Here is a 21,237-nt window from a genome sequence, read left to right on the forward strand (position 1 = left end):
TATCTACATCTGGCAATTGTCATCCCAGGAACGGCAGAGGATATACCAGGGACGCCAGAGGAGGCAGAGGTTCAGAAAACCAACCACACTACAGACAATTGATTCATCAGGCTCGAGTTCAGAGGGAGAGGCCCCAAAATTGGCCACAAATAATGAACAGGCCCATACAACAGGAGTGGTTACACACTCAAAAAATGGGGCAGGCAGAGACCACATCCCAGAAGGGGTGGCCACAAGGAAAAAGCCCCCACGCCCCCCCAACATATAGAAGCCAATATAGTGGTGAACCTCAGTAATAGGGAACTATCTACAATAGAGGAGCAAGTGCTAAATAGGAGTTTAACATTTATACCCACGTGTAGCACTGATCAGTTTGGACTATATATTGATCTACAAAAGTTTCAGAGACAACTGAAACTAAAAGAGAAATTTAGCATAACAAATGATGAAGATTCTACACAGACCAATTTCAGAAAAAAGTCCACTTTCGACCCACAGAGTTACAATGCGAGCATTCGCACCTATCATAGACTGACGACAATGGAAATGACAAATCAAATACAACATCAAAGAACACGAGGATACAATAATTTAACCAGAAAAGAACGTGAGGCTATACGTAACCTGGCTAAAGATCCCTCTATTATTATAAGGGAAGCGGACAAGGGCGGAGCAATAGTTCTTCAGAACTATACTGATTACCAGACAGAAGCTCTGTCACAACTGGAAGATCCACAAACATACCGAAAATTGTCTAGGGACCCGACCAAACACTTCAAAGATAAGATAGACAAGTACCTGGAACAGACCTTCAATGAGGGCTACATCACAAAACAAGAATTGGAGTTCCTAAAAACTTAACATCCTAGAATACCGGTGTTTTACACGGTCCCGAAGATTCACAAGAGGCTAGAACGCCCTCCAGGGTGACCCATTGTGTCAGCCATCCATTCTCTCCACCAACCACTGGCAAAATTTGTGGATTCATTTCTACAGCCTCTAGTAAGACATATGGGTACCTTCCTATTGGACTCTAACATGCTACTCAGAATAATTGATGACATTGGCCCCTTAGAGGCAACAGATATACTGGTAACACTTGACGTTGCCAATCTATATACAGCAATTCCACACAAAATGGACCTTAGGGCTATTACTAGACAGCTCCAGCGTTACCCATATGTGGGACCACCGGCAGAGATATTGCTAACATTGTTAGAATTCTGTCTTACAACCAATTATTTTAAATTCGAGCACCAGTTATACTTACAACTTATGGGCACAGCGATGGGGTCCAATGTGGCCCCATCCTATGCAAACTTATTTATGGCGGAGTTCAAAACGGGAGACACCCAACTGTTCCAAGGTTCCAGAATATTGCTTTTTAAGCGATATATCGATGACTTGATCCTAATTTGGCGTGGAACAGAAGCTGATTTACTAATATGGTTCAACCAACTAAATCAAGTATCTTCATATATTAAATTCAAAATGAACCACAGCACTATGGCAATAGACTTCTTGGATTTACATCTATACAAAGAAGAAGAAAAATTGCAGTCCACCTTATATAAGAAAGATACCAACAGAAATTCCTTACTATACTACACCAGCTGTCATCCTCCTGCCTTAAAAAAGGCTTTACCGAAATCCCAACTACAGAGGGTTATCAGAAATAATACACAACAAACAGTGGCGTCACTAGGGTTGGTGTCACCCGGTGCGGTAAGTTATGGTGTCACCCCCCTCCCCCCAGAAAGCAGACACACACAAACACAAAAACACACACATACACTATGACACACACACAAAAACACTCTGGCACACACACACACAAAACACTCTGACACACACACAAATACACACACACAAAAACACTCTGGCACACACAAACACTCTGGCACACACAAAAACTCTGACACACACACAGAAACACTCAGACACACACACACAAAAACATTCTGGCACACACACACACACAAACACTCTGACACACACACACAAAAACACTCTGACACACACACAAACAAAAACACTAAGACACACATACACACACACACACAAAAACACTCAGACACACATACACACACACACACAAAAACACTCAGACACACATACACACACACACACAAAAACACTCAGACACACACATACAAAATATGTAAACTGCATTAATTATAAAGCTCATGCCTACTAGAGCTGCTCCCTGGCTCAGAAGAGCATCAAATGAAAGATAAACAGAGCACTCTAAAAATAAATCACTAAAGAAAAGGTTTAGGCGCAAACTATGAAAATTCTGCTCTCTGACTCTGTTCCAAGTCTGTCAGTGCCTGCCGCTTCTTATGGCCAATCACCTCTGCAATTTTCCCACCCCCAGATCCCCGCCTGCCCGCCCTCCCCTCCTACCTCTTCAGTGTGCACTTAGTGTACCGTAACCGTACCGGTCTGGTGGGCATCATGCATGGCTCCTTTACTTTAGAGACAGTGTCAGACAGTCATGCGGTCAGGTGCCAGGCATCCCCCTCACGATTTCCCAATTCCCGTTTAGAGAGACAGCACATCAGTGAGTGATTCCACTGCTCCACACGTCACTGAGCAGTGAGCACAGATAGGCAGGCATGTTTAGGCTAGCAGTGCAACTTTGCAAGCAAAAGCAGCCGGGAAAACTATTTGTGGAAATTGCAGCGCTAGCTCAAGGGGCAAATAAATTAAGTGTCTACAACTTCCCCGGTCCCACTAATGTTCACAAATGCTGGCCCCTCTAATAAAAAAAATCTATGCATCTCTACATTGTATTTCTTTGAATTTTAATAAAATGTAAAAAAAAAAAAAAAAATTTTTTTTTTTTTTTGGTGGTGTCACCCCCTGGAGGGTGTCACCCGGGTGCGGCCCACCCCCCCCGCACCCCCCTAGTGACGCCACTGACAACAAAGGAATAAGGATATACAACTGGAAGAAATGAAAGAACGGTTCATTCAACGTGGATATCCACAAACACAACTGAAAAAGATTGAACAGGACCTAAGGTTGGAAGAACAGATGGCTAAAGGCAAAGATGATGCAATGCAACCTAAAATGACCTTCACAACAACATATACTAGTGACAAACAGGGCCTAGCAACTAGCCTACAAAAAAACTGGGACATCTTAACAACAGATTCTACACTCCCGTTCAAGCATCTTGCCCCCCCAAGGGTGGGTTACAAAAGTACGAAGTCCCTTAGAGACTACCTGGTCTATACAGACCCAATCCATAACTATGAAAAGAAAACCTGGCTTCATACTAAAAAACCTGGCGTCTTCAGATGTCTAGGGTGCACTACCTGCAGTGCACTAATTACTGGCACTTATTTTTCACACCCCTACAAAAAGAAAAAATATATTTTTACAGACACCGGATGACATGTACCACCACACATGTAGTTTATCTTCTACACTGTGTCTGTGGAATATTTTACGTAGGCAAGACGGAGGACGACCTACGTACAAGAATGGCTAATCATAGATCATCGATTCGTACAGCCATAGATAAGGGGACATCGGAACAACCAGTTGCCCGACATTTTGCACAGGCAGGGCACACGGTCAAAGACTTAAAATATACTCTAATAGACCACTTGCCCCCCTCCCCTAGAGGAGGCGATAGGGGACAAAGACTGTTGCAACTTGAAGCTAGGTGGACATTTGAATTGGGTACCCTCACACCAGGTGGCTTGAATATGAAAACCCATCTAGACTGGTGCTGTTATCTATGATTGGACTCATTTCCTCTATTCTGTCATATAACTGAGGGATTTATTCCCTTTATTTTTAGTTCTCCTAATTATACCTGCAAAATATATTCCTGGCAGTCTTATTTATATACATGAGTGGCTAAAGTGCCCCCTATACCCATACATATGGATACCTTACTCGTGTGCCAAAAATATATTACAATGGCCAGTTGGATACTATACCTAATTAAGTATGGCCATCATTAAAGTCCCGACTGTAGTTTTTTAACATATTTTTTTTATATCACCTAGTATTTCACATATACTCCACATACCACTTGCTATTACAATTATTACATTGTATCTGAATTCTGCACAAGTGTTGTTGTCCACAATATATCACTTATTATATTATTGAATTTTTGCCACACAGGGGGGGTCCGGCATGCCGTCGGCGTTCACGTGATGACGTATGACACTTGGCGTCACTTCCGTTTGTTCCGGTACGGCAGCGATGGGGCCGGGGGCATCCTGGACAACTCATGGGCTATTTAGCCACTGTGTGGAAAGTACACTTTGCACTGTTATTCTCTTTCAGGAGTCTGAGGACGGGCTTTAAAGCCCGAAAACGTTCACTCTTATGCTAAAATAAATGCACTATATTTTTTCATGGCGAGTGCCTCTGTTCTTTGAACCATCTGCCTATGATAATTTTGGGTGCACCCCGGACTTTCAGATATATCTAGTGAGTTCTGGTAATTTTGGACTTATATATATATATATATATATATACATACACATGATTATATATAGGTATAAATATATACAGATATATATATCACATGGTTATATATAGGTATAGATATATACAGATATATATATCACATGATTATATATAGGTATAGATATATACACATATACTGTATAAATATATATATATATATATGTATATATATATACACATGATTATATATAAGTATAGATATATACAGGGAGTGCAGAATTATTAGGCAAATGAGTATTTTGACCACATCATCCTCTTTATGCATGTTGTCTTACTCCAAGCTGTATAGGCTCGAAAGCCTACTACCAATTAAGCATATTAGGTGATGTGCATCTCTGTAATGAGAAGGGGTGTGGTCTAATGACATCAACACCCTATATCAGGTGTGCATAATTATTAGGCAACTTCCTTTCCTTTGGCAAAATGGGTCAAAAGAAGGACTTGACAGGCTCAGAAAAGTCAAAAATAGTGAGATATCTTGCAGAGGGATGCAGCACTCTTAAAATTGCAAAGCTTCTGAAGCGTGATCATTGAACAATCAAGCGTTTCATTCAAAATAGTCAACAGGGTCGCAAGAAGCGTGTGGAAAAACCAAGGCGCAAAATAACTGCCCATGAACTGAGAAAAGTCAAGCGTGCAGCTGCCAAGATGCCACTTGCCACCAGTTTGGCCATATTTCAGAGCTGCAACATCACTGGAGTGCCCAAAAGCACAAGGTGTGCAATACTCAGAGACATGGCCAAGGTAAGAAAGGCTGAAAGACGACCACCACTGAACAAGACAAACAAGCTGAAACGTCAAGACTGGGCCAAGAAATATCTCAAGACTGATTTTTCTAAGGTTTTATGGACTGATGAAATAAGAGTGAGTCTTGATGGGCCAGATTGATGGGCCCGTGGCTGGATTGGTAAAGGGCAGAGAGCTCCAGTCCGACTCAGATGCCAGCAAGGTGGAGGTGGAGTACTGGTTTGGGCTGGTATCATCAAAGATGAGCTTGTGGGGCCTTTTCGGGTTGAGGATGGAGTCAAGCTCAACTCCCAGTCCTACTGCCAGTTTCTGGAAGACACCTTCTTCAAGCAGTGGTACAGGAAGAAGTCTGCATCCTTCAAGAAAAACATGATTTTCATGCAGGACAATGCTCCATCATATGCGTCCAAGTACTCCACAGCGTGGCTGGCAAGAAAGGGTATAAAAGAAGAAAATCTAATGACATGGCCTCCTTGTTCACCTGATCTGAACCCCATTGAGAACCTGTGGTCCATCATCAAATGTGAGATTTACAAGGAGGGAAAACAGTACACCTCTCTGAACAGTGTCTGGGAGGCTGTGGTTGCTGCTGCACGCAATGTTGATGGTGAACAGATCAAAACACTGACAGAATCCATGGATGGCAGGCTTTTGAGTGTCCTTGCAAAGAAAGGTGGCTATATTGGTCACTGATTTGTTTTTGTTTTGTTTTTGAATGTCAGAAATGTATATTTGTGAATGTTGAGATGTTATATTGGTTTCACTGGTAAAAATAAATAATTGAAATGGGTATATATTTGTTTATTGTTAAGTTGCCTAATAATTATGCACAGTAATAGTCACCTGCACACACAGATATCCCCCTAAAATAGTTATAACTAAAAACAAACTAAAAACTACTTCCAAAACTATTCAGCTTTGATATGAGTTTTTTGGGTTCATTGAGAACATGGTTGTTGTTCAATAATAAAATTAATCCTCAAAAATACAACTTGCCTAATAATTCTGCACTCCCTATACACATGATTAGATATAGGTATAGATATGTACAGATATATATATATTTATGTACACATGATTATATATAGGTATATATATATATATATATATATATAAATATATATATATATATACACATGATTATATATAGGTATATATATATATATATATATATATATATATATATATATATATACTAGTCCTAAAGCCCGTGTACACTGGCCAATTTTTTAGGTACCGCGGTTCCAACCCTTGCTCCCTCTCTCTCCCCCCTCTCTATTGCGCTCTCTCTCCCCCCCCTCTCTTTTGAGTTCTCTCTCTCCCCCTTATTTTGCACTCTCCCCCCTCTTTTGCTCTCTCTCTCTCCCCTTTTTTGCTCTCTCTCTCCCCTCTTGTGCTCTCTCTCCCCCCTCTTTTGCTCTCTCTCCCCCCCTCTCTTTTGAGTTCTCTCTCTTCCCCTTATTTTGCACTCTCCCCCCTCTTTTGCTCTCTCTCTCTCCCCTTTTTTGCTCTCTCTCTCCCCTCTTGTGCTCTCTCTCTCCCCTCTTTTGCTCGCTCTCTCTCTTCCCCCCCTCATCTGCTCTCTCCCCCCTCTTGCTCTCTCTCACCCTCTTTTGCTCTCTCTCTCCCCTATTTTGCTCTCTCCCCCCTCTTTTGCTCTCTCTGTCCCCCCGTTTGCTCTCTCTCTCCCCCCTCTTTTGCGCTCTCTCTCTCTCTCCCCCCCTCTCTTTTGAGTTCTCTCTCTCCCCCGTATTTTGCACTCTCTCCCCTCTTTTGCTCTCTCTCTCCCCTTTTCTGCTCTCTCTCTCCCCTCTTGTGCTCTCTCTTTCCCCTCTTTTGCTCGCTCTCTCTCTTCCCCCCCTCATCTGCTCTCTCCCCCCTCTTGCTCTCTCTCGCCCTCTTTTGCTCTCTCTCTCCCCTATTTTGCTCTCTCCCCCCTCTTTTGCTCTCTCTCTCCCCCCTCTTTTGCTCTCTCTCTCCCCCCTCTTTTGCGCTCTCTCTCTCTCTCCCCTATTTTGCTCTCTCTCTCCCCTATTTTGCTCTCTCTCCCCCCTCTCGTTTGCTCTCTCTTCCCCTCTCTTTTGCTCTCTCTCTCCCCCCTCTCTTTTGCTCTTTCTTCCCCTCTTTTGCACTCTCTCCCCCTTCTCTTTTGTGCTCTCTCCACCTCTCTTTTGCACTCTCTCTCCCCCTCCTTTGTGTACTCTCTCTCCCCCCTCTCTTTTAAACTCTCTCTCCCCCCCTCTCTTTTGAGCTCTCTCTCCCCCCTCTCTTTTGAGCTATCTCTCCCCCCTCTCTTTTGAGCTCTCTCTCTCCCCCCACTTTTTTGCGCTCTCTCCCCCTCTTTTTTGCGCTCTCTCCCCCTCTCTTTTGTGCTTTCTCCCCCTTGCGCTCTCTCCCCCTATTTTTTGCGCTCTCTCCCCCTCCTTTTTGCGCTCTTTCCCCCTCTCTTTTGTGCTCTCTCCCCCTCTCTTTTGCGCTCTCTCTCTCCCTCTTTTGCTCTCTCTCTCCCTCTTTTGCACTGTCTCCCCCTTCTCTTTTGCGCTCTCTCCCCCCTCTTTTGCGCTCTCTTTTAAACTCTCCCCCCTCTCTTTTGCGCTCTCTCTCCCCCCTCTCTTTTGAGCTCTCTCTCTCCCCCTCTTTTGTGCGCTCTCTCTCACCCTCTCTTGCGCTCTCTCTCCCCCTCTCTTGCGCTCTCTCTCTCCCTCTTTTGTGCTCTCTCTCCCACCTCTCTTTTAAGCTCTCTCTCCCCCCTCTCTTTTGAGCTCTCTCTCTCCCCCCTCTCTTTTGAGCTCTCTCTCCACCCTCTCTCTCCCCCTCTTTCTCTCCCACTCTCTTGCGCTCTCTCTCCGTCTTTTGCTCTTCCCCACTCTTCTGCTTGCTTTCTTTCTTTCCTTCCATCCTCTGTTTTGGTCTCTTCCGCCGGCCACGCCCCTCCCGCGCGCTCCCGCGAGGCCACGCCCCCTCGCCACGCCCGCCGGTCACTCCCCCTTGTCATGCCTGCCACGCCCGCCGGCCACGCCCCATCACGGCACGCCCGACGCCGGTCACGCCCCCACCAGGCAGCTTCCGCAGTGCGCACTACTCTGCAGCTGAAGGCCAGGTGTGTTTGTCTGCACGCAGTCTCTACTGCGCATGACAGCTTCAGACAAACACACTTGGCCTTTTATAATATAGGATATACTGTATACACATGATTATATATAGGTATAGATATATACAGATATATATATATATATATATATATAGTAAGCAAATGAGATGGTCTCCGTATTGCAAGGGGATCCAAAAACAGCAGGCACAACAGGCTTTTAAACAACAATCAGTTTTAATAGTGAAGAAAAACCAGACGTTTCGGCTCTAACAGGAGCCTTTTTCAATGGTGTTCAGACCGGTTACCCCCCCCCCCAAAAAAGTGAATTTGATACATATCTTCTTTTTTTTAACATTTAACACAGAAAAAAAATGTGAATCAGATTACATGCCTGCAAAAGGAGGTACCCTGTGCCCACAGTCTGTGAGATGGTCTGACCCCCTATTACTGTATATAGTGACACTGTTTAACCCACCAGTACTGTATATAGTGAGTCAGTGACACAGTCTGTAATCTGCCGGTGAGTTGGCTGGCCTGACCCTACCCGCCCCAGTACTTTATAAAGTGACCACAGTAGTCTGTGACATCATGGTCCAGCCCCCCCATACTGTATATAGTGGTACTGTATAGTGACACTGTTTACCCCCGCCCCCCCCATGCTGTAGTAACAAGGTCTGTAAGTTGCTGGTTCCACAAACATACACACACACATACATGCATAACTACACACACAGTCACATACATACATACATACACACATACATGCAAAAATACACACACAGTCACATACACACATACTCACACACATAAACACCAATGGGTACAACAGAAACACTAACCCCTGTAGTCAGAGACACTAGTGAAGCATCATGTCACACTCACATGATATCAGTGCAGGCAGTGGCATGTCAACATTTTTATTAAAAATAATGTTTTTTGTTTTTTTAAAGCTGGGCCCCCACCCTTTGGGGCCCAGTCGCAATTGTGACGTCTGCACCCCCTGTAGTTTTGCCCCTGGTGAGTACACCCACAAAAAAAGCCCTGTATGTATATCTAAAAATAAAAATGTGTACATATGTATTTATATGTTTATATGTATATGTACAGTACATCTGTAAAGCAAATAGTCAGAAAAACCCAAACATTTAGATACGTAGTATATAAACTCAATGCACAATTCTATATGTGCCAAGGATCAAAACCTTATTCGGGTTGATAGAGGGCTGGGAACAACTCACCAGGGCCGCAGTTCATGCCTTATTTCAGTGATCCGGAGTAACTTGGACACAATCCTAAAAGCCAGCACCGTGCCTGATCTGTGAACACACTGCTTCTGTCACATGATGCAAAAATACCAAGATGGCCACACCCTGTGTGCGCCCTGTGCCGCAAACGAAGTCAGGACTACGTCTCTCTCACTTCAAATCTTGCGGCTCAAAGGACCTCCATAGGCTTATCCCAGTGCTCTCGTAGCTCATCCGTCATTCACAGAGTGACCACACCTCAAACCCCTGAGGAAAGAAAAGATCCGCTCCAAACACCAGAACCAGCCTCAGGGTCGGTTGTGCTGGAACTGTAGATGCTTAGAAGAGGAATCCAACACCAATGTGTATAGTAAAACCAGTCCTTTATTAGACACAAAAGATAAAGGCCTAGATTACGAGTTGTGCGTTAGGGTTAAAAAGCAGCGTTAACGGAAATACCGCAAATCCACTTACGTCAATTGAGTATCCTATATTTTCAATGGGACTTGCATAGCGCCGGTATTACGAGTCTTCCAAAAAGTGAGCGGTAAACCCTCTCCTGTCAAGCCTGGTACCGCATTTAAAAGTCAGTAGTTAAAAGTTTTACACTACAACGCCGTAGCATAAAACTCTTAACTAAAGTGCTAAAAAGTACACTAATACCCATAAACTACATATTAACCCCTAAACCGAGGCCCCCCACATCACAAACACTAAAATAAATATTTTAACCCTGAATCTGCCGAACCGGACATCGCCTCCACTATAATAAATATATTAACCCCTAAACCGCCACACTCCTGCATCGCAAACACTAGTTAAATATTATTAACCACTAATCTGCCGTCCCTAACATCACCGCCACCTACCTACATTTATTAACCCCTAATCTGCCGCCCCCAATGTCACTACCACTATATTAAATATATTAACCCATAAACCTAAGTCTAACCCTAACCCCCCCTAACTTAAATATAATTACAATAAATCTAAATAAAATTACTAAAACTAAATACCTATAAAATAAACCCTAAACTAGCTACAATATAACTAATAGTTACATTGTATCTAGCTTAGGGTTTATTTTTATTTTACAGGCAACTTTCTATTTATTTTAACTAGGTAGAATAGTTAATAAATAGTTATTAACTATTTCATAACTACCTAGTGAAAATAAAGACACATTTACCTGTAAAATAAAACCTAACCTAAGTTACAATTACACCTAACACTACACTATAATTAAATTAATTCCCTAAATTAAATACAATTAAATACAATGAAATAAAGTACAAAAAACAAACACTAAATTACAGAAAATAATAAACAAATTACAAGATTTTTAAAATAATTACACCTAATCTAATCCCCCTAACAAAATAAAAAAGCCCCCCCAAAATAAAAAAAGCCCTACCCTACACTAAATTACAAATAGCCCTTAAAAGGGCCTTTTGCGGGGCATTGCCTCAAAGTAATCAGCTCTTTTACCTGTAAAAAAAAAGTACAAATACACCCCCCAACAATAAAACCCACCACCCACACAACCAACCCTACACTAAAACCCACCCAATCCCCCATAAAAAAAACTGACACTAACCCCCTGAAGATCACCTTACCGGGAGACGTCTTCACTCAACTGGGCCAAAGTCCTCAACGAAGCCGTGAGAAGTCTTTATCCAACCGGGCAGAAGTGGTCCTCCAGACGGGCAGAATCTTCAAGACATCCGACGCGGAGCATCATCTTCATCCGACGGCCAACAACTAAATGAAGGTTCCTTTAAATGACATCATCCAAGATGGCGTCCCTTCAATTCCAATTGGCTGATAGAATTCTTGGCACACCAAGATACAACCATTCTGATTGGAGAGAAGTCTACAGGAAAGCTCCCAATAGATTTAGTCCTCTTCAAACCGCCACTAGTAGCACTAATCACCCTAGAGTTGAGATTAACAACATCTCAGTCCCCTCCAGGAATTGTTTTTTAGGGGAAAGCCTGAACATGAACCGCAGTGCCCAAACAACAAAGAGAAAAGGTGGAACACTAGAAAACACAGACACCCCAAAAAGAAGATTCAAAGAGAAGGCAAAGGAGGAAGTAGAGTGAAAAAAATCTAAATCGGACAATAAACATGCTACATCTGAACTTGTTCCCCCAGCTAATGATCCAGCATCCAGTGGAGCCTCTGGCTCAGAGATACGTCCTTCAGATAAATGTAAAGGTATCTTCAACCTCAGCAAAGTTCCACTCACAGATGAAGTTAATGAGGTCCTAAGTTTAGGACTATCATTTGCTCCAACATCAAAATTGGATAAGTTCAATACTTACCTGACTGCAAAAAAACTTGTGAGGAAACTCGCTCTAAATATATTGTTTCTCAAATCACCACTAGTTAATGCCACTCCTAGCTCCCTCCCCAAAAAGGATGACATCTTTGTACATACCAATTTACAACTTAAATCTACCTTTTACCCGACTGCGAGCAAAGGTTCGGCAATTGATACATTCGAAAGGTTGGTCTGCAATGACATGAAAAAATTAAGTTGTAATAGCAAGTGCAAACATAATCTCACGGAAAAACCACTGGATACTATAAAACTCATTGAATCTAATCAGAACATAGTCATCAAGCCTGTTGACAAGGGTGGAGGCTTAGTTGTCCTTAATAAAGAGGACTATATCAATAAATCACACAGAATCCTACAAGACAAAAAGACCTACGAATTTCTTACATGCGATCCCACCAAAATCTTAAAAAAAAGATTTAGAAAGAATCCTACTTGAAGCTAAAGATATGGAGATTATTAATCTTAAAGAACACAACTACATCAATATAAGTCACCCAAAAATAACTGTTTTTATTAGTTCCCTAAAATTCATAAAGCAATAAGCAATTCCCCAGGTAGACCGTTAATTTCAGGTATAGGGTCACTTACGAGTAATCTTTCTGAATATATAGACAAACATTTGCAGACCTATGTGAGAACTCTACCGTTATTCCTTAGAGACGCTACCGAGGTACTCAATACCCTAAATAAAAACACATGGGAAAAATATTTCATCTGGGTAACTTGTGACTTAGCGTCACTATATACAAGCATTCCCCACTCTGAAGTACTTTTTGGACAAAGATTCTAACATACCCCCACCCCAAAAAGAATTAATTCTTTAAGTGGGATAAACTATATACTAACGCACAATTACTTTCATTTTGAAGGGAAATTCTACAACCAGCTATGTGGTACCACGATGGGGACCAAGTTCGCACCAAGTTTTGCCAATCTATACATGGGTAAATGGGAATCCATATTTTGGGACTCATGCCCGGCTAGTGCGGACTTGGTCCTCTATTGCAGGTACATTGATGACATCCTAATGATATGGAAGGGTAATGTTGAAGACCTTGAACATACCCTCAACGTTATGAATGATAATACAGTCAACTTAAAATTTACATATCACTACTCCAATGACCAGATCAACTTCTTAGATTTAAACATCAACTCATAATTGCAGTAATTATCTCCACCAAACCAGCTGCCATCATGCTAACTGGATTAAAAACATCCCCAAAGGACAGCTGATGAGAGTCAAGAAAAACTGCTCGGAACAAAAAGAATGGCGTAAACAATCACAAATCCTTCTGGAACAATTCCAAGAAAGAGGATATAAAATGGCAGCAATCAACAAAACTGTTGAATAGGTGGATAAAATGGACAGAAACACTCTCCTCAGCTATAAAACCAAAGACATGCAGTCCAATATAGGTGTCCTGGGTGTCCCCTTTATCATGGAGTTCAGCCAGAACAAATACATAATAGAAAGAATAATCAAAAGACATGGGGTGTCCTTAAGGAAGACAACATCATAGGAGAAATACTAAGTGACAAACCTCATTTTATCTATAAAAAAACTTGAAGTCTTAAAACCATCCTGGCCCATAGTGTCACGGAAGAGAAAAAATCTGGCATAGTAAAAGGCATACAAAAAGATGTGCTTAAGGGCTTCTTTCCATGCCACAAATGCAAGGCCTGCAAACATGGCCTTAAAACAAGCACTTTTCAATCTCACATAACTAAAGAGAAATTTAGAGTGAATCAGATGATCCACTGCAAAGACAAGTGCATAATATACCTACTAGAATGTTCTTGTGGATTACAATACGTAGGTAGGCCAAACATGCAGACCTCTCAGAGACCAGATCAGGGAGCACCTTCTAAAAATAGAAGGAAACAAAGATGATGTTCCCCTATATAAACACTTCAAGGAGAAAGATAATGGGGACACGAATGCTCTTAAATACATGGGGTTACAGAAATACATAAGAATTGGGAAGGTGGAAATTTTGAAAAAAGGCTTCTTCTAACTGAATGCAAATGGATCTTCGAATCTGACTGCATCTACCCAAAAGGTCTAAATGCAGACTTCGAAGTCATACACCTTTTGTAGTCTTTATCACACATGCACTTTAGCCTTTCAAACCCCCCAATCCCACCCTTTTATCTATATGTTTATATTTGTATGTTTTTATCTGTATATGTTTTTATAGCCTCTACAGCTCTGACACATTACTTTACATACAACATCAAACTACTAATATGTATTTTCATACTAATTATTAGATACAAAGTCGTGTTTGTTAGGCTGATATATTGTAGCAGGTCTCACTATCTACTTATTCAATTATTACTTCTGTAGAACTTATGAGCTACATTTATTCATTCCTCACATATATCTTTTTACTATAGCCATCTATTCTTATATATAAGTCAGCTCTACATATACTCATTACAGCTACTATAGGAACATGCTATTTTTCTGAAGCCGTTATAGCTCCACTTTTATACGTTTCTTGTTCTGTTATATTTCTTATATGCTTCCTGTTTATATAGCAACTATGTGAGTAGTACCAACAATCTAACTATCTGACCCCTGATCAATCAGGTTTTCGCCCGAACCACTCCACTACTACTGCACTCCTAAAAGTTTGCAATGATATCCAAACTGGCATGGAACAAGGAGACCTAACTGGAACTATTTTCCTTGATTTTGCAAAGGCCTTTGACACAGTAGACCACTACATACTACTGCTCAAACTAAAAAACTCAGGTATTGGTGATCGTCCGCTAACCTGGTTATGATCATATGTATCGGATCGCTCACAATATGTCTCCATTTCTGACAGCGACTCCCTCCCTCTCCTAGTCACATGTGGTGTTCCCTAAGGTTCCATTCTAGACATTATTTATAAATGATCTGCCTAATGTCTGCAAATCCTCAACTGTACACATGCATGCAGACGATGCAGTAATCTACGCAAGCAAATCCGTTCTGCCGCAGCTTGAGGCACTGCTCCAAGACCAGTTCACAGAGGTAGAAAAGTGGATCTCAAAAAACAAACTCTTCCTAAACACTGACAAAACTGTCACAATGATCTTTGGAACGGTACCTAAATTACACAAACTACAAAATTCCCATCCACGCATCAAAACAAAATCAAATGGCACACTGACCACAGTCTACTCTTTCAAATACTTAGGTATGTTGTTAGACCCCAATCTATCTTTTGGCCTCCACATAGAAAAACTTGCATCTAAACTTTATCCAAAACTAGGTGCCCTGTACAGAAACAAATCCTGCCTCAGCCCTACAGTAAAGGAAACGATTGTACAGCAAATGCTAATGCCTATCATGGATTACGGGGATGTAGTATATGCACCTGCACCGCAAACTCACCTTAATAAACTTAATACATTGAATAACTCATTCTGCCGCTTTGTGCTACAATGTAACTACAGGACCCACCATTGTGACATGCTAAAAGAACTAAACTGGCTGTCGCTGGAATCCAGACGCACCCTCCATCTATCCTGCCTTGTGTTTAAGAGCCTTTCTGGGAAGCTCCCACCCTACCTGAGCAGAATGCTCTCCCCGGCTGTTCCCACCTCCCATAACCTCCAATCCAGTACCAGTACATTACTTAGTCTGACCCCATACCATACAAAAAGAAAGCAGCTCGATCCTCCTTTTGCTACAGAGCACCACAATTATGGAATGACCTCCCGCACACTTTTATTTCAAACCTTCCCCAAGCCTAAAATCCTTTAAGAGATCCCTGTCTGCATATCTCAAAACAGAATGCAGCTGTCATGGTTAATTATATATTTCCTACCTGTTCTATGTTAAATTTTGCATAAATTATGTATTAATATTGTTTCTGTATTTTATTGTACCCTATTGTAACAATGCAATGTTTTGTGGACCCAGGACATACTTAAAAATGAGAGAAATCTCAATGTATCCTTCCTGGTAAAATATTTTATAAATGAATAAATAATATATATATATATATATTTTTTTGTATGCACTTCCTGTTTTGTTTTCTCATGTTCATGTGTGATTCGCCTAAACTCGGGATGTTAATGTCTTTTAGCATTATTTGTCTTTTAACATTATTCGTTTTTTAGCATTATTTCGCCTAGATTTAGAGTTTTGTCAAAAAGACCCGCGTAGCTAACGCAGCTTTTTTTTCCAGCGCACCCTTAAGACAACGCTGGTATTTAGAGTTCTCTGAAGGGCTGCGTTAGGCTCCAAAAAGGGAGCGTAAAGGCATATTTACCGCCACTTCAACTCTCAATACCAGTGTTGCTTACGGTAGCGGCTAGCTGGAAAACCGTGCTCGTGCATGATTCCCCCATAGGAAACAATGGGGCAGTTTGGGCTGAAAAAAAACCTAACACCTGCAAAAAAGCAGCTTTAAGCTCCTAACGCAGCCCCATTGTTTCCTATGGGGAAACACTTCCTAAGTCTGCACCTAACACCCTAACATGTACCCCGAGTCTGAACACCCCTAACCTTATACTTATTAACCCCTAATCTGCCGCCCCCGCTATGGCTGACCCCTGCATTACACTATTAACCCCTAATCTGCCGCTCCAGACACCGCCGCAACCTACATTATACATATGTACCCCTAATCTGCTGCCCCTAACATCGCCGACACCTATATTATATTTATTAACCCCTAATCTGCCCCCCCAACGTCGCCGCTACCTTACCTACACTTATTAACCCCTAATCTCCCGACCGGACCTCGCTGCCACTCTAATAAAGTTATTAACCCCTAAACCGCCGCACTCCCGCCTCGCAAACCCTATAATAAATAGTATTAACCCCTAATCTGCCCTCCCTAACATCGCCACCACCTAACTTCAAGTATTAGCCCCTAATCTGCCGACCGGACCTCGCCGCTACTATAATAAATGTATTAACCCCTAAAGCTAAGTCTAACCCTAACCCTAACACCCCCCTAAGTTAAATATAATTTTATTCTAACGAAATAAATTAACTCTTATTAAATAAAGTATTCATATTTAAAGCTAAATACTTACCTGTAAAATAAACCCTAATATAGCTACAATATAACAAATATTTATATTGTAGCTATTTTAGGATTTATATTTATTTTACAGGCAACTTTGTATTTATTTTAACTAGGTACAATATCTATTAAATAGTTATTTACTATTTAATAGCTACCTAGTTAAAATAATTACAAAATTACCTGTAAAATAAATCCTAACCTAAGTTACAATTAAACCTAACGCTACACTATCAATAAATTAATTAAATAAATTAACTACAATTACATACAATTAAATGAACTAAACTAAATTACAAAAAAAAAAAAAACACTAAATTACAAAAAATAAAAAAAAAGATTACAAGAATTTTAAGCTAATTACACCTACTCTAAGCCCCCTAATAAAATAACAAAGCCCCCCAAAATAAAAAAAAATCCCTACCCTAATCTAAATTAAAAAAGTTAACAGCTCTATTACCTTACCAGCCCTTAAAAGGGCTTTTTGCGGGGCATGCCCCAAAGAAATCAGCTCTTTTGCCTGTGAAAAAAACACAATACCACCCCCCAACATTACAACCCACGACCCACATACCCCTACTCTAACCCAAACCCCCCTTAAATAAACCTAACACTACCCCCCTGAAGATCTCCCTACCTTGAGCCGTGTTCACCCAGCCGGGCACCGATGGACCAAAAGAAGACATCCGGAGTGGCAGAAGTCTTCATCCTATCCGGGCAGAAGAGGACATCCGGACCGGCAGACATCTTCATCCAAGCCAATCAGATTGTGCTCGCATTCTACTGGCTGTTCCGATCAGCCAATAGAATGCGAGCTCAATCTGATTGGCTGATTGGATCAGCCAATCCGATTGAACTTGAATCTGATTGGCTGAGTCAATCAGCCAATCAGATTTTTCCTACCTTAATTCCGATTGGCTGATAGAATCCTATCAGCCAATCGGAATTCGAGGGACGCCATCTTGGATGACGTCACTTAAAGGAATCTTCATTCGTTGGGTAGTCATCGTTGAAGAAGGATGTTCCGCGCTGGAGGTCTTGAAGATGGAGCCGCTCCTCGTCAGATGGATGAAGATAGAAGATGCCGTTTGGATGAAGATGTCTGCCGGTCCGGAAGTCCTCTTCTGCCCGGATAGGATGAAGACTTCTGCCGCTCCGGATGTCTTCTTTTGGTCCATCGGTGCCTGGCTGGGTGAACACGGCTCAAGGTAGGGAGATCTTCAGGGGGGTAGTGTTAGGTTTATTTAAGGGGGGTTTGGGTTAGAGTAGGGGTATGTGGGTGGTGGGTTGTAATGTTGGGGGGTGGTATTGTGTTTTTTTTTTTTACAGGCAAAAGAGCTGATTTCTTTGGGGCATGCCCCGCAAAAAGCCCTTTTAAGGGCTGGTAAGGTAATAGAGCTGTTAACTTTTTTAATTTAGATTAGGGTAGGGAATTTTTTTTTATTTTGGGGGGCTTTGTTATTTTATTAGGGGGCTTAGAGTAGGTGTATTTAGCTTACAATTCTTCTTATGGACAGGAAAACTCTTTTCAACATTGTATCAAATTCTACAGACGTTATATTGATGATTTGCTCTTTATATGGGGGGGCACAGTTCAAGAGGCTGATGAATTCGTTGCAAACCTCAACAACAACAGATATGGATTAAGTTTCACATATACCTGTGACTCCATTAAGGTTCCATATTTGGATTTAACACTTATAGGTGATGCTTGCAATGGAGTCGTCATCTCTGAACTGTACTCTAAGCCAATCAAGTCCAACTCTCTGTTGCACGCAAAGAGTTTGCATCCTAGGTGAACAGGCTTTGGTATGATAAAGGGCGAATACATAATATTAAAACGTAACTGTTCTAGTGAACAAACCTTCTTATTAGAGGGTGTTGCATTAAGACAGAAATTCATTGAACGAGGATACGAAGTCTCTGTGATAGAGAAGGCAGCAGCTCAAGTGGAAGCAATGGACAGGTAATCTCTCCTAAAGGACAAACCTAGGTATAGGTCAGAGAAAACTGTTACACAAGATGATAAAATCATTTTCAGCACAAGATACAGTAGACAATATGATGCCATCATTAAAATTGTAAAGAAGAATTTACCCATACTAATGGGTGATGCATCTTTGAACCCAATTGTCAAAAAAGGTTTTCGTTTCGTTTCACGACGAAATCAAACCTTAGGCAACCACTTGTCTCCCAGTATGATTCGTGGTCATGCCAAAAAAGACAGTTGGCTAACCACCAAAGGTCACTTCAAGTGCGGCAAATCAAGCTGCAAAGCATGTGGCCAAGCTATGGTTACAAAGCAATTTCAATTGTGCGTTACTCAAAGGATATATAATGTGGATCATTTCTCCAATTGTAGAAATAAGTATGTTGTCTACATGATCAAGTGCATGTCTTGTAACCTACAGTATGTAGGTATGACCACCAGGGAAGTCCGAGAAAGGATCAGGGAACATCTTAATGATATCTCCAATGTCAATCCATGTTCAGCATTGGCAGAGCATTTTATTGTTGAACATGACTGTAAGGTGGACTCATTCAGATGGGTGGTGATTGAGTTAATTCGCCGTCCCATAAGAGGGGGCAATGTGGATGAGATCCTTTCCAAAAGAGAAGCCTTTTGGATTTTCACCCTGAGAACAAGGGTACCTTTTGGTTTTAATATCGATTCAGACATAATTAATGTCTGGAAATAGGTAACTTATTTAATATTAACTGATTTAGAAATAACATACAGTTAGGTTTGATAAAACATATAGGCAAACTCTTATATACATCCCTTGGGGTTATTAGAAATTAGGTTTACTCCTCTGCACATGGGTAATAATGGCAAGAGGGAACATTCACTACAAACTTAGTTTTGTTTATGTGATATCTCTTTGTCAAGTTACTAACCAGTGGAGTCCCAGACAATTTCATTCCCCTTTCTTTCTGGGCTCTATAAGATGTTTTTATATGGATTTATAGTATATGTTTTACTAAGTCTTATTAGATTGTCCCATATAGTTTGACGTATAACATTCTTTCTCATACTATCTCATTACTAGGTGGGTAAATTTATAACCAACTATTCTTAGTGATAGAGCAACTACGTGTTTATAACTTTCTGGGTGGATGTTTTGTCAGTATTGTAACTTTGACCTATACTATATGTTAACCTGTCAGGTTTAAATATAATATCAAGAATTAGTATAGATGGAAGTTGCGAAAAAATTGGCATATATACAATTTATTAGCAATCAATCAGAGTTTCCCCCAGACATCAATTTGCACTTTCACTTAGTGTAGTCTAATATCTATAAACATGAAATGTAAAACTATATGATAAAAATGCGTAATATACATATGTATGGGGGCATTCTTTCATATTCTTAACAATGTGTGTTTTTCTTTTTTCTTTTTCTATTTGTTAAGTCTTTCCAAGTGAAGGGTTAAAACATTCACAGGGGCGGTCACTATGATCTACTCAATCAATTACTCATTTTGAAAATTATCCAATCAGCTTTCCCCTGAGGGTATTTACATGTCTAGTATTGTATAATTCACAGGTCACGGATGAAGGCGTGAGCCGAAACGCGTCTGACCATTCCCTGCTACATGTAGCTTGTTTTTATGTTACTGTAATCTCTCCTAAGTGATGCCAGCAATAAATGTGCTTTTTTGTTTCGCAAACTACTTCTGTGCCTGAGACCCGCTTTCTTTGTTACTGTAAGGTAATAGAGCTGTTAACTTTTTAAATTTAGATTAGGGTAGGGAATTTTTTTTATTTTGGGGGGCTTTGTTATTTTATTAGGGGGCTTAGAGTAGGTGTAATTAGCTTACAATTCTTGTAATCTTTTTTTTTTTTTGTAATTTAGTGGGGGTTTTTTTGTAATTTAGTTTAGTTTATTTAATTGTATGTAATTGTAGTTAATTTATTTAATTAATTTATTGATAGTGTAGTGTTAGGTTTAATTGTAACTTAGGTTAGGATTTATTTTACAGGTAATTTTGTAATTATTTTAACTAGGTAGCTATTAAATAGTATTGGCTGTTCCGATCAGCCAATAGAATGCGAGCTCAATCTGATTGGCTGATTGGATCAGCCAATCCGATTGAACTTGAATCTGATTGGCTGATTCAATCAGCCAATCAGATTTTTCCTACCTTAATTCCGATTGGCTGATAGAATCCTATCAGCCAATCGGAATTCGAGGGACGCCATCTTGGATGACGACACTTAAAGGAATCTTCATTCATGGGGTAGTCATCGTTGAAGAAGGATGTTCCGCGCCG

This window comes from Bombina bombina, chromosome 7, assembly GCF_027579735.1.
Source record: "Bombina bombina isolate aBomBom1 chromosome 7, aBomBom1.pri, whole genome shotgun sequence".
NCBI classification, from domain to species: Eukaryota; Metazoa; Chordata; class Amphibia; order Anura; family Bombinatoridae; genus Bombina; species Bombina bombina.